Raw genomic sequence first — 11936 nt, forward strand, 5'->3', positions numbered from 1 at the left:
TCTCTGAGCTTCTCAAGTACCAATCGTAAATGCTCCTCATGCTCTTCTTCATCCTTGGAAAAGATTAAAATATCATCAATGAACACCACGACGAACTTATCCAAAAACTCCATAAACACTTTGTTCATCAGGTTCATGAAATAGGCCGGTGCGTTAGTCAGTCCAAATGACATAACGGTATACTCATACAATCCATATCTGGTGGTAAAAGCTGTCTTGGGTATATCCTGCTCTCGAATCTTTAACTGATGGTATCCTGATCGTAGATCGATCTTGGAAAATACTTTAGCTCCTTGCAGGCGGTCAAACAAATCATTGATCATCGGCAGTGGGTACTTGTTTTTGATGGTCACTTCATTCAATCCTCGGTAATCAACAACCATCCTTAGTGATCCATCTTTCTTCTCTACTAGAAGTACTGGTGATCCCCAAGGTGACGAACTTGGGCGAATATAGCCTTTATCCAGTAACTCCTTGATCTGCTTCTTAATTTCCTCCAAATCCTTTGCGGGCATCCTGTACGGTCTCTTAGATATTGGCCCTGTGCCTGGCAAAAGTTCAATCAAGAACTCAATGTCTCTATCCGGTGGCATGCCTGGCAACTCTTCTGGAAATACATCCGGATAATCCTTCACCACTGGTACTTCCTCCTGTACAACTCCTGATAAGGAATTCACTTGAGTCCTCTTCGGCATATGCCTGGATACATACTTGATCCTCTTTCCTTCCGGGGTGGTAAGCAAAATAGTCTTGCTGGCACAATCGATGTTTCCTCCATACAACGATAGCCAATCCATTCCCAAAATCACATCCAAACCTTGCGATTCCAAAACAATGAGGTCTGAGGGGAAAATATGCCTTCCAATGGCCAACGGTATCTTAAAACATCCTTGGGTGGCCATATACTCTGCTCCTGGCGAGGTTACTAACATGGGGCTTTTGAGAACTTGGGTGGACATCTTAAACTTGTTTACGAATCCCCTTGATATGTATGAATGCGATGCACCAGTATCGAAAAGAACAGTTGCAGTAAATGACTTAACCAAAAACTTACCTATTACTGCATCAGGCTGAGCTTCAATCTCCTCCACGCTCACGTGGTTCACATGTCCTTTGTTGAACGGGTTCGGCTTCTTCGCAGAGCTTCCATTGCCATTTCCATTTTGGGCTTCGGGACAATCAGTAGCATAATGTCCCGTCTTCTGGCACTTGAAACAAGTAATGTGACTTAGATCTCTCTTGGTTGGGGTAGATGGGTTGGTGCGGTTCTGTCCGTTTCCTCCTCCATTCCCATTACCATTCTTGGAGCCATTATGGTTGTGCGAACTACCTCCTCCATGGGTATGCTGAAACTGTCCTCCCGGCTTCGGGGTAAATCGTGGCTTCTGCTGGGCTCCAGAATTATACTTCCCTTGTCCATACTTCCTCTTACGGTTTTCAATCTGCTGTTGCTTCCCTTCAATCATGAGAGCTCTATCTACCAGCTCCTGGTAGTTGTTGAACGTTGCTACCATCAACTGCATACTCAGCTCATCATTCAATCCTTCCAGAAATTTCTCCTGCTTGGCTGCATCTGTAGCAACGTCATCTGGTGCATAACGTGCTAACTTACTGAAATCTTCCACATACTGGCCTACGGTGCGTCCTCCTTGGCGTAGGTTGCGAAACTCACGCTTCTTCATAGCCATAGCTCCTGCTGAAACATGAGCTGTACGGAAAGCTTGCTGAAACTGGTCCCATGTGACAGTGTCAATAGGGTGCGTGGCTGTATAATTCTCCCACCATGATGCTGCGGGTCCATCAAGCTGATGTGCGGCAAAACGCACTCTTTCCGCATCTGTGCATCCTGCAGTGGTCAACTCCCTTCCAACTTTGCGGAGCCAATCATCTGCAACAATCGGCTCGGTGCTACTGGAAAACACCGGCGGGTTTAGCCTTAAGAAACGGGCTAAGTGGTCAACAGGTGGTGGTGGCGGTGGGTTGTTGTTGTTGTTGTTGTTGCCTTGGTTCTGAACTAACACTTGCATCAAGGCATTCTGTTGCTGAATCAACTGGGTGATCTCTGGCGGGAACATAAATCCGGTGTCGCGTCTCGGAGGCATCTGATAGGTTTAGAAAAGATGAGAATTAAGAATAGAATGAGGTCAAGAGAGAAAACACTACCCATATGCTCATGAGACAAATTCAATCAATATCACTCAATCAATCCAAACAAGGCAAAACAATCGATCTAACTAGCGTTACAAAGTGCTTGAACTATACTACTAAATGGGGGAAAACTACTACTGATATGGTAGTCTACTAAAAATTCTGATCCGTTGAAGACTCCATGATGTCTGCTCCAGCTTCATCAATCCATTCGTCTTCACTTGGTTCCGAGTCGGTGTCGTCGATGATGATGTAGTTATCCGGACAAGTGCATTCGTCGACTTCTGCTTTTGGCACTGGATTTCCCACGAATGTTCCAATCTTATTCTCCAGGTCGTCAATCTTCCCAACTAGTGCGTTGATTTCCTCCAGATAATCTTCGCGTGTAGTCTTGAGTTCTTCTTGGAGTTCCTTGATCTTCGTGAATGCCTTCTTCAGTTCTTCCTTGTCCGTGCATATCTGATTCTCCTGGCGTCGAATATGTTGGTTCTGCTCCTGGATGAAAGCTGCAATTGATCCATCCTTCTTGGTCTTGATCATCTCCCATTGCGCGTCTCGACGTCCACAAATTTGATAAATTGTATCCTTAAGCTCCTGGTGATAGACTTCTCCAATGCGTCCCATGGCGATGTGTGCGGCCATGCTCTTCCCTAAACTCCAAGTTGGTGCTTCGAAAACCAATCTCATGGGTTCCGTAATTGGCGCAAACGTCCTTCCTGGAATGATAACTTGAATCTTCCAGCTCTCCTCTTCAGGTAATGTAGCGTTGTAGGTTCCGGTGATGCTTGGTATTCCTATGTTCAAGTACTTGGTGACTTCCTTCAAGTGTCGTCCAAATGGCGTGTCTTCATCTGGTTGCATGAACTTGCTCCTTGCATTCGCCATTCCTAAAAGAGTAGAAAGTGGAGAGGGGTCAGAAATGAGAAGAGAGAAGTTTTCTAGGGCTTAAGCTTAGTGGTCGTGTCCTATAGTCAGCGTGTGCTCTGATACCAACTTTGTAGCGACCAGACCTCAAATGGCCTGTGCTGCTGTGCACCAGTGTCATCCCTGGATCAGTAATGCTGACACGCACAGTACAAATGGAGGATTTATAACAGAGTAGCAATCACACACTTATTACATCGAATATCTCCAAAGAGATTAAGTATGATAAACATGGCTTAAGGCCATCTAATAACGATAACAGCGGAAGACTTGGAAGATAAGTGAGTCCATCAACTCCAGCGGCATCACTGAGTATAAGACCACGACCTAAGGCACCTTACTCGTCGTCTGAAAAGTCTGCAACATGAAACGTTGCAGCCCGAAAACGGGTCAGCACATAGAATATGCTGGCAATGTAACACATAGAGAGCAATGAACAATGATAATGCTATACTATATGCATATATGGCTGGTGGAAAGCTCTATGGTTACAGTTTTTGCGAAAAGCCAATTTTATCCTACTGCAAAGGAATAAATTTTATTTAACTATCATGGTGGTTGAAACATTGAGAAGGTACCTCCAACTCAATCCCAATTAAGTGTCATCATTAACCCAACAAAATTAATTATAAGTATCACGGTGATGAGATTCAAATGAAAATCCAGGTACTAGATACTCAAGTTGTCCATAACCGGGGACACGGCTAATCATGATCAGTTTGTACACTCTGCAGAGGTTTGTGCACTTTTCCCACAAGACTCGATCGCCTCCGCTTGATTCTCGCACTACATGATGTTTGAGAAACGGATGACCGAGACACAGTCTTTCAGAAACAGTCACTCTCTACTCTGGATGGACCGGTACACCTACTTTCCCCTACATCTGCTAGTCCACCTCTTCAAGAGATCCTGTAACCTACTCAGCTATGCTAGAGCCCATAATAGCTTGCGGCTGCACACGGAAGTTTCTAGCATGAACAATCTTATGATCCCTTTGAGCCTGGGTGGCGGACCTTATACAAACAGACAACACTGGGTTCTCCAGGTGCCTCAATCCACCCAGATGTGAGTTTTAGTTGCCACCTTAAGTTGAACCATTATTAAAACTCACATCTGTCATGAATATCTCTCAAACCCAATCCACGTCTACGGCATAGCATGGCAATAATAAAAGCAACGTAGAAGTAACTCCCAAGGGTTTGATAAGAAAACAGGTAATAGGTACTACCTCAACTACTTCCCAATACCCACAGTTTAATTAGATCCTAATCATGCAATGTGTTTGAGGAAATAGATCTAATGCAATAAAACTGGGTATGAACGGGGTATGATCAAAGTGTTACTTGCCTTGCTGATGATCCGCAAAACCTAGCGAGTCGAAGTAACAAGCGGCACACTCCGGGTACTCTATCGCAAACAAACAAGCATACAATCAGTACTCATCTAATGCACAGGTAAAACTCGAAAGAAAGATCCAACCAGAAAGTTCAACTTAAGAACTCCGGTTTGCAAAAAGAATCAACTCGAAAGAAGCAACGAAAGTCAAACGGCGAAAGAAAGAAACTTCGTTTGCTAATCTGGATCTAGGTCAAATTTTACTGTAGCAAAAACTTGTTTGAGTAGGTTAAACGGAAAGAGAATTTCGAGACGAAACTCTAGGCGCTTGAATCACCTGATTCCGATAAACGAGCGAAAAGTTAAACAGATTCGAAGTTTCGATCAGAAATCGAATCTGAGAAAATAGCGAGAAAATCCGTCGAAAAAGAAAAACGGACGAATGGTTAAATAACGGACGTTCGTTAACAGAGAAAAACCGACGAACGCGTTCGTTAAAACGAAGGGTTCAGTGAACGCTCGTGAAATAAGAAAACCGAAAAAAACCGATCTAGGGTTTTTTTTTAACAAAAGGTTTTTTTCCAGAAAACCGGTCAACTCGAACGGCAGTACCTTGTCGGGGATCGCTCCGGCGAGGGCTCCGGCGGGCAGGGTCGGCGGCGGGGTGCGGGGCTCGGGGGCGGCTCCGGCGGGCGAGGGGCGGGGCTCCGGCGCTCCCGGCGGCGAGGGGCAAGGCGAACGGCGGGCGGCGGCGGTGGCTAGATGCGGCGGCGGCGGCGGCGGCTCCTCCGGCGATGGTGGCGGCGAAAACGGAGGGGGGGGCTATATATAGCAAGGGGGGTGCTAGGAGGCTTGGGGAAGGGGTCGGGCTCGGGAGGCGTGCGGGCGGCGGACTCCGGCGGCGCGTCGGCGTGCGGGAGGAGGAAGGCGACGGGGCGGGCTCGGCTGGGCTCGGCCCAGTCGGCGCGGCGCATGTTTTTTTTTAATATGTTCCGCAGAAAATATTGCGTAGAAAAATAAATAAAAATCAGAAAAATATGAAATAAATTTTCCCCGTCTAGTTAGAAAATCTAGAATAGGGTGAACATTTTTAAAATCAAAAATAAATATTTTGAAAACATGCATATTTTTAAATGCAATAAAATTGCAAATAAAATCCAATAAATTCCAAATAATGTTTTTAACATTTTTCCTCCAGTATTTCAATGTTTTTGGAGAAGTCATATTTTCTCCTCTCGCTTATTTATAAATTGAAATATTTTTTTCCGGAGAGAAAAATAATTAAAAATCCCAGTCCTCGTTTGAAAAATCAAATAAGAAAATTCGAGAAAATCCCCAACTCTCTCCTAGGGTCCTTGAGTTGCTTAGGATTTATCGAGGATTTGTCAAAATGCAACAAAACATGATATGCAAATGATGATCTATGTATAACATTCCAAATTGAAAATTTGGGATGTTACATTAGCAAGCTTATTAACTTTCTCTTGTTTGGCGCTTAAGTCCTCCAGCACTTGTTGTTGCACCATAAAGTATGCATCTGAATTCTGCAGGGACTTCCTCAGTCCTTCGGCTTCCTGTCGCATAACATCTGATCGATGTCTTTCAACTTGAAGTTGAGACTCAAGAAGCCGAACTGATTCAGGCAACGAGTTCGAAGAGCTGGTGCCAGCAGTGGTAGCCAGTAACTCGAACACTACATCAAGACAGGACTTTGGGGTTGTCTTAGTGTCTTCAGTATAGTTTTTATCAGCTTTCTTGGAGACCAACAGGGATGTCTCACTATCTTGAACCTTATCTGCATTACTTCCTTTACCATTGCATAACAGGGTACTCTTCTCCAATATTTTATCCGCGTTCTAAAAGAGAAGCAAACAAACACATCTCAGGTTTACAATGTAGTATATGAAACTCATTTTGGTAAACCAGTTCAGTAGTAAGGTGGACAGGATAACAGCATGAAACAAACATATATCTATGTAGTATGGTCACTGTATGGTCTATATCATTCTAGTTTATGTTGCCAAATCAAGATAGATACAGTTCGAATCATATCTATTTAAGACAAAGCAGCATAGACAGAATATAAGTGTGGGAAACTACACAACAATAACAACACTTGTAATGTGCATGGCATGAGAACATAACTGTTTATTCAATTGAAACTGAAATCAACATAGAGCAAGTTACAACAGCAAACAGCCAAACACGTTGAAGAAACAGGTTTAAAACATACCTGTTGCGCCATTGGAGTTTCAATTGCATCCTTCAAATTTGAAATTAGTTGGTATCAGTAAATACAGTGATGCAAGAGCAAAGTAGTATGAACCATAGCTACGGAACCTGACCTGAGAACAATTCTTCTTCTGCTTTAAGCGTTGACTTCGGGTTCGGAGTGGTGGTCCTCGTGATTTGGGCACTGCAGTTGCCTTACTAACTGCTCGTGTTTGGGTGCTCTGTGGTGGAGACGGTGCTGTGTCAACGGGAACTGGGTGTCTATCTGCTGGGGTTGGGGTTAGAAGGGGTGTAGCTGGTTCTCTGTCCAACTGGGTAGGGGTACAATCTGCATGAGTGTGGGTTATGTGTGGTGGGGCTGGTTCTTGGGCAAGTACAACCGTGGTTCTATCTGCATCGACAGGTAGCACGATCTTTTCTGAAGACCGTGTTTTTACTCCCACAGATACTGCCATCACTCCCTCCAATTGAAATGGCTGATAAACAAGAAAAGTAATTGAATGTACAGACATTGTAAGATAGACAGGTGCAATGGATAGTAGGGAAGAAAACAGGGCATGAAATAATTCACATTTATGTTGTCTAAGCAAACAGAATAGCAGGACATAATTTCACATATATGATGGCTAATTAAACAGGATAGCATGACACAATTTCACATGTATGATGGCTAACTAAACAGGATAGAATGACATACTTCAAAATATGATGACTATGTAAACAGGATGACATGATATAACTATACGATGTGTCTATTAAAGTGGTTGGCATGCCATAAATCACAAACATGCCGTCGATGGAAACATGATGGCATGATATAATTCACGGATAGAATGACATAATTTAAAATATGATGACTATGTAAACAGGATGAGATGATATAACTATATTATGTCTTTAGAAAATGGGTTGGCATGCCATAATTCAGATACATGCTGTCTATGTAAACATCATGGCATGACATAATTCAAATATATGATTTATATACTAAGGAAGTGAGCAGAGGGCAATCGCATATATGATGTGTCAACTAAGGAGATGGCATTCAATATTGTGTATATGATGTAAAAACTAAGCATTGCAATACAACATATGCATTATATGAGTAATATAACCCTGCCAAGTTTGAGCATACACCTCAGGGGGATAATAGGACTGGTCATCTGCCTCTGAATCCTCCTCTGAAGAGCTATCTGTAACCAGCAAGATATCTGCTTCAGCAGGTAGCATTGTCTGCTCTGAAGACCTTGTTTTCACTCCAGATTTCTCCATCACCAATTCAAATGGCTGATGCACAGGAAGAGCAGTTGAATATACAAACATTGTCGACAAAAGCAATGAGAAATACAAAAAAGGACGGCATGATATAATTCACATATATGACGCTTGCCTAAACAGCATGGCATTGCATAATTCACATACATAATGCCTTGCAACAAGATAACATTGCATAATTCACATATATAATGTCTTGCAACAAGATGGCATTGCATAATTCACATATATGGTAATTAGACACTAAACAGGTGGCATTCACACAAAGCATGTCTAAACTAAGCAAATGACATAGCAATGCAAGATACCATACGCACGATATGAGCAACATAACCCTGCCAAGTTAGGGCATGCACCTCGGGGGGGGATATGACTGGTCATCTGTCTCTGAATCCTCCTCTGAGGAGCTATCGGTAACCAGCAAGACATGCGCTTCGTCAGATAGCATTGTCTGCTCTGAAGACCTTGTTTCCACTCCAGATTTTTCCATGACCGTGCCGAATGGCTGATGCACAGGAAGAGTAATTGAATGTACTAAAATTGTTGACAAATTTAACACGTAATAAAAAAATGATGGCATGATATAATTCACATATAAGATGACTGGCTAACCAGGGTGGCATTGCAAAATTCACATATATGATGCCTGGCTAGACAAGATGGCATTGCATGATTCACATATACGATAAAGAAACTAAACAGATGGCATTGACACAAAGCATGTCTAAACTAAGCAGATGACATCTTTAATGTATACAGTAAGCAATGCAAGGCACCATATGCATGATATTACCAACATCAGCATGCCAAGTTAGAGCGAAGACCTCATGGGGTAAATAGGAGTGGTCTTCTCCTTCTGAATCCCCCTCAGAACAGTTATCTTCCTCTTGATTACGATCCGAAATGGGTGGAGGGGGGCTGCCTTTGCGCCCACCATGGAACGACGTCTGCATGAAATTTTATTGCCACGCAAGGCTCGTCTCTTTTGCTCTACATGATCAGTTCCATTGTGTACAATAACTGGCATGCATAGGAATAAAACATAGTGAGATTATGTAAGGAGTGCATGCACAAATCCAGAGTGATGGTAGCAAACTGTGGATAGACCCAAAACCAATGATAGCAGGCAGATAATAGCTTTAGTTAAAAAATACAGATAATGGCTCCTTTAATGTTTGTTTGCACCCAACATGAAACTCATAGTAGACACCGGAGATTAACCAGATAGTAGACAGATAGTACTGATTGCTGCCCCAATATGTACCCCACAACCATTTAAAAACTCAAGTTTCAGCATTAGTTTGGACCTGACTCGGAGTCTAATAGGTGAACACGACGATAATGTAGCATGTCATCATATTAAGCGACGCATAACGTAAGCAGACACGGAAGAGTGCGACCTCTCTTGCGGACCCGTGTAGTCCTCAAGGTCATCTGCTCAGTTGATGATGGTAATGCAGTTGCCGTGGCTGCCGGCGGCGGGGAAGAAGATCTGAGGCGGCGAAAGATAGTCTGGAGAGCGGATCCCTGCTGTGGTGAACCCTTCCGTCGTTGGAGCAGCTGAGCTGGGGTGGAACACAGCGCCGCAGGAGCAGGACAAACCACACAAGGTTTTCTTTGACACATATCTGTAACAGAAGTAATTGAGTAAGGGCTTGTTTGAATTTGAGGATTCTAACAATGCAGGGATAGGAAATAGACAGGAATAGGATAGGAATGCACGTGCAAAACAGAGAATTTAAAAACACAGGATTTCTGCCAATCTGGGTGTTTGATTCACAACAATTGGAAGATCACAGGATGCAAAAAAGCATGGTGAGATTAAGTCAAACCACAAGAAAATGTACGGTTATAATGCTATTATGCTACTATCTCTTAGTCTTGTGCTTGATGAATAGGAATATGAAAAGGAGGAGAAGTGGAAATTAGAATTCCTACGGTTTTTCTTTCAAGGAGACACTAAAGGAACAAATCCTACAGTTTTCCTTTGCTCCATTCCTTTGCACCAAATTCATGAAAAGTAGTACCATAGGAAACTTTCCAATTCCGATGTTTTTCATTCACTTTTCCTTTCAAGCACTGGCGATTCTAGTAGGCAGGCTTGAGCAAGGAAAATCCTACACTAAAAAAATGTTTTTGTGCTACTTCTATTACTTTGGACCCAGGCCACTGCCATACTAGCTCAACTCCCAGGCCCATCGACAAATGCACAGCTCAAACGCGCAGAGATAAATAATGATGGCGTTCAAGAGAGTCCATCACGGATAGCTAAGTTGCCTGGTACCTCACTGCTTGTCATATAGTAGGATAAAATAATCGTATTTCCCGTTACTACGAGTGCTCAGTGGACAATATATATAACATGTAGAGTAAAAAAGAGATGCAACAAGTGTACAACCTCTTTGGCGAAGCCATGTCGATCTCAGCGTGATTGGGTTGGCCGGTGAGGATGCTCCGGCTGACTTGGCTGTCGGAGGAGGGGAAGAAGATCTTAGGCGTCTGGAGATGGAGCCCGAGGTACTGCTCCGCTGTGATGGAGGGTTTCGTCGTTGGAGCAGCTCCGGTGAGTTGTACGACGCCGAGGCTGAAGCAGGACAAGAGAGACAACGAACAACGTTAACCTGAGTGGAATTCTAATAGCATCTCCAATACATGACGTAAAATACATAACCACAAAGTGCTAGATGTAAAATACATCAGCCGCTCATCTCTGAACTTAACTGTCGAAACTGAACTTAACTGTCAAAACTGAACTTAACTGTCGAAACTGAATTTTGCTGTCGAAACTGAATTTTGCTGTCGAAACTGAACGCACTAGCAAGGTGAGGCTACACGTCGGTCGACTGACTTTTTCATCTCTGGTCAGTCGATTTTGCAGCCGTTGGATACGAAATCAAGGGCCTGCGGTTCATCTTCAACCTCCACCCCCCTGAGCCGCCAGCCACCACCGGCCAAACAGTAGCCCCCCGCCGCCCGCGGCCGACGGTGCGCCGCCCCGCCCGCCCCGAAAACACTCCCCACCGCCGGTCCGCCGCCGCCCCAGCCATCCCTCTAGGCCCCCCCGTGCCGAGCTTTTTCTCCGGCGATCCCCACGCCACCGCCCCGCCAACGCCCCGCCACCGCCGGCGACCACCGCCCCCATCCTGAACCCTAAGATAGATAGTGGGGTACCTCTCCGGCGAGCCCCCCTCCCCGCTGCGGCTGGTTCTTCCTTCACCCCGGCGAGCCCCCCCCCCACCCCCTGAAAATCGACTGACCCAAAAGTTGATTCGGTCGACTGAAGTTTAGCTAAATAGGAGCAGCATCGCAAGCAAGAGCGAGAGCAGCAGCGCGAGCAAGAGCAATAGCAAGAGCAGACCAGGCAGGGGCCAGAGAGCAAGAGCAGAGCAGCAGCGCGAGCGAGAGCTAAAGCAGCAGCAGCTCCTACTGATGTGGACGTCGCCGCCGAGGGAGCGACGCCGTGGAGGAAGTGGCCGGCGACGCCGCCGTGGATGGAGCCGCGCCGTGTCGGCTCGGGACCGAGCGCCGGCAGCACCGTGAGATCGAATCAAGAAGAAAATGCGGCGATTAGTGTACAACCTCTTTGGTGGCGCCGATTAGGCCGCAGCTTCATCCGAGGAAACGGTGATGATGATGCTCTTCCGGTGGTGCAGGTGAAGACGGCGGTGTGGGAATGGAGGTGGCGCGAAAGACGAGGGGAACGTCGGGGCAGCTCCTTGGAGGTGGAGGACGGGGTGGCTGAACCGGCGGGACGATGAGATCGACGACGGATCCTCATCCGGTACGGTGGATGAGGGACGTCGAGGTGTTGCTGTGGACGACGTCGTCGGGGAAGAGGCTCCGGCTGGGTGGCGGACGGAGCAGGGTGTGGGGTTTCGTCGCGGGTTTTTCGCGGCCTCGGTGTACGAATGGGTGGGCGGATGGGATGGCAGTGGGGAACCATGGCTTAGAGACGCGCTTGTCCGAAATGTGGGGTAAGTTACGAAAGTACCCCCACCGATTTGAGGCGGTTCTTTCGGTTC

Source organism: Triticum aestivum, chromosome 2D (genome assembly GCF_018294505.1).
Source record: "Triticum aestivum cultivar Chinese Spring chromosome 2D, IWGSC CS RefSeq v2.1, whole genome shotgun sequence".
NCBI lineage: Eukaryota > Viridiplantae > Streptophyta > Magnoliopsida > Poales > Poaceae > Triticum > Triticum aestivum.